Genomic DNA, 2,500 nt, shown 5'->3' with positions numbered 1-2,500 from the left:
AAAAGTAGTTTAGAAATGTAAATCCTGAGTTGACTGAATATAAATGTAAGAAGAAAGACTTGTAACAAGACCGGGTTGAACTTGCGCACGGCTCCGTCCGGCATTTCACTACTTCCAACCACAACCGGAGGCCTATCAAGAAAGAAAGAAAGAAAGAAAAAAAAAAACGAAGAACCGGGGGCTCGTTCAGCAGCACCTGCTACCGTCGCTGGACGGTTGCATCACTAACCCCCTCTCTTTCCGAACCCAAACAGCAGCGACAGGGAACGACTGCCTTTGTGATCATCGCCATTGGTAAGAGATAAACAAACATTTGCTATCATTTCAGCGTAGGAACTCTATAAAGAGGCTTACATCATTTGTTCTAAAAACAGATGGGATGAAAATGGTCAACGAGATATTGGCGAGAAGAATCGGCACTTGAAACTCATTTCGGCATAGACCAAATCTTATTATGAAAGTCCACCGGATGCCTCCTGCTGGGTGTCGCGCTCGCCCTCCTCAGAAGGTGTCACCTTGCTGTTGTTCTGTTGAAGCTGCTGTCTGGCGTCATCGAAAGCGATGGAGGAAGAGGAAGGGGAGAGGCAAAGGAACAAAAAGACAAAGCGAGAGGCAAGAGGCTGACTCAACCACCACTGGAATGTGTTCGGAGCACCATTATCACTTCTGTCGTTGGATAGGGTCACAATCAAGCGTCAGCTTTTTGAGCAAAATTCAAATGGTTTGCCAGCACGTGAGAAAAAAAAAAAAAAAAAGAATCCCTAACTGTTCTTCTTAAAATAGCCTATAGTTTAAGCAGACACTCGAACTGTCAACTTGTTTGCTGGAACTTGTTCCCGAGGGCTTTTTCGGGGCGAGGGAGTGATTCCGCTGGCTCTGCGGCGGCGGCGGCGGCGACTCTACACTAGGAGCGCCAACAACCTCGCATAGCTGCAGCCGATCTTGCGACCCAAAGAGTCGACTTGTCCAAGGTCGTACAACTCAGCTAGGGGGACTTTTTTTTTTTTAATACTTTTCTTCGAATTATCTTTTTATGCAGCGCGAAAAGAAGATAAAAGTTACTGAATTCGTTCCTGAGCTTGTTTGCTCAAGGGGTCCTTGACTCGTGAGTAGTGAAGGGGCAAATGGAAACAACTTGAAATCAATAGAATAAGTCCAAACGGCAAAGAGTGTGGATGAGAGAGGCAGTAAGGGGTGCGGGGGGGGGGGAAGCGGCAAAATTGCAGATACAGAGAAAGAAAGCGAGTTAAACCGAGAGTGAAAAATCCTTCTCCTCGGCTTTGCACTGTGAACAGCGATATATCTCTTTAGATTTTAAATAAAAACAAATACTCTCTACCACCATCAAAGGTCTAATTCTATGAAGCAGGACGAAGAACAAAGACCCCACGTTGAACAAGATCAAAGAACCAGGAAAAACCGAAACGCTTGCAAGTCCCGGCAAACGGATCCTGCTACACTCTACATACAAGTATGTACTACAAGGATACACGTCGTGAGGTAGATCATCTGGCGATGTCGCCCATGGGAAATACCTGAGCAATTGTTTTTCTTTTTCTTTTTTTCCTCAAGTTTATTATATCATCATGTGCAAAAAGTAGGCGGGAGGGGCACTTTTCTGGGGTTTGGGGATGATGAGGATGATGATGATGAGGTGCAGCCAAGGGTCTTGGCGCTGCCTGATTTGTTTGCGTTCCTGAGGGACTTTCCTTGTGCTTGTACTAGAGTATGTTTCGTGCTTCAAATCTGTGTTAATGGAGAATGTGTGCTTTCGCGCGATTTTGTATACGAGTTTCCGAATAACACATTTTCTGTACTTATTGTCTTTTGGTGCATTAACGCATGTCCGTGTGTGTGTGTGTGATTCACCATGGTCTTGAATCACGTGTTGGACTTGTGATCAACAGCTATTTCCCTCCCGGAAGAGAGCTCAGAGCTCGATCTATGGGTAATGCTGTGACCTTACACTCACACACACACCTAACTCCCCGCCCATGAGAGTTGGAATAACGACTCGCAGCGGAGCGATACTGAAATAATTTCAGCCCTGGGCAGGATTCGAACCCGGACCGCCGTAATGGCAGCCGGAAACTCTACCAACTGCGCCATCGAGTCGTGTGTGTGTGTGTGTGTGTGTGTGTGTGTGCGCGCGCGCGCGTGTGTGTGTGCGTTTTGTGTGTTTTATGTGTGTGTGTGGATTTGTGTTTGTATTTGTGAGAGTAGTGTATTTGCGTGAGTGTATTTGAGTGTATTTGTACTTGCGTGTATTTGCGTGAGTATTTGTGTATTATTGTAACTGGATCTGTACAATTATTCTACGTAATATGATATATTTAGCTACATATATATACATAATCATATGTAAGTGCGTGACTATTTCTCGTGTAATGTGTGTGTTCTGACGCACATTTTGCATATATCGTTTATGTACATGTGCCCGAGCGGGTCAAAGTTCACTCTTGGGCCGGGGGGTTTCTCCTCGATGAAAAGGGGGACCTGG

This window comes from Oratosquilla oratoria, chromosome 39, assembly GCF_046742065.1.
Source record: "Oratosquilla oratoria isolate Oo_2021 chromosome 39, ASM4674206v1, whole genome shotgun sequence".
NCBI lineage: Eukaryota > Metazoa > Arthropoda > Malacostraca > Stomatopoda > Squillidae > Oratosquilla > Oratosquilla oratoria.
This window is presented reverse-complemented; position numbering follows the sequence as displayed.